This window comes from Geospiza fortis, unplaced genomic scaffold (assembly GCF_000277835.1).
Source record: "Geospiza fortis unplaced genomic scaffold, GeoFor_1.0 scaffold145, whole genome shotgun sequence".
NCBI lineage: Eukaryota > Metazoa > Chordata > Aves > Passeriformes > Thraupidae > Geospiza > Geospiza fortis.
Window position 1 is genome coordinate 3,740,775 of NW_005054362.1, and position 1,176 is coordinate 3,741,950.

Here is a 1,176-nt window from a genome sequence, read left to right on the forward strand (position 1 = left end):
CACCTTGTGGGAATTTAAAGGCAGCAGTGCCATTAGCCAAGCCACAAGGAGTTGGTGTTCCCAAAGACTCCCAGAGGCTGTGGTGTGGATTTAACCGGAGGGCACTGGAGGCATCGCTTTGCTTTTCCTGTCTCTGCTCTCTCACTGTCACCTGTGGACTGAGGCTGTCACACTGAGCTTTAATTAACTAATTAGCACCGCACTGAGTGGGGCTGCTGTTCCCTGCAAGGGTTTGGTGTGGAGCTGAAGGATGAGGCGACCCCAGGGCTGCTGGATCTGGGTCTCTCCCAAAAGCTGCATCCCCAGGAGCCCCCAGCTCCCGTGGGGCAGTCAAGGGTCTGATCCCACACTGAGGCTGTTGGAGGATGTGGGAACACACAGGGCTGTGCTGCCATGGCTGTGTCACCCGGGGTGGCACCTCTGGGACTGTCCTGTCCCTTGCCCAGGTGTCTGGGAGCTGCTCCAGCCCCAGCAGCTCCAGCCAGCTGAGCTCTGCCTCCTCCTGCTGCTCCTACAGCAGAGCCTGGGCCGTGGTGCTCCCTGAGCTGCTCCCTGAGCACCATCCTCCGGGCACAGCTTGCCCAGTTTTGCCTGAACTTTCTGAAAGAGTTTGCACATGGGATGAGGCCAATGCTGGAATGTTGGGGTTTGAGGGAGTGTGGGACCCTCCGGGGCTGGGCTGCCCTCCTACCCCTTCCCTGTGACCTGCTGATCACCCTGCAGCGTTCCACAGCTGCTCCTGCAGGTGTTCTGGGGGATATTTCCCATTTCTCCCCCCTCTGCAGGTAAATCCAGCGGTGCCAAATCCTGCCTGGAGCCAGAGGACAGCGAGGACCTGCTGCCTGTCCCTATGGCCATGAGGGCGTTCCCCAGGGAATCGGGTGGGCAGTGGGCAAAGGCCTTTTCCTGGGAAGGGACAGGCCTGGATGTGGGGTGTGGTGTCTGTGCCAGGCGTCTGGGCAGGATTTGGAATTCCCTGTGGTTTGCAGCCCTTCCTGGGTGCCAGGCACGGAGCAGGACAGGATCTGGTGCCGATGGACTTGGGAGATGGCTGGAGATGCCTCCAGGAGCTGGGAGGGGTTTCCAGCCCAACTTGGTGTTCTGGGATGTGTGCCCTGAGTGGTGAGGAGACAATTCCAGCTTTGGCACCTGCTCCTCACCCTGCTCATCTGGTGG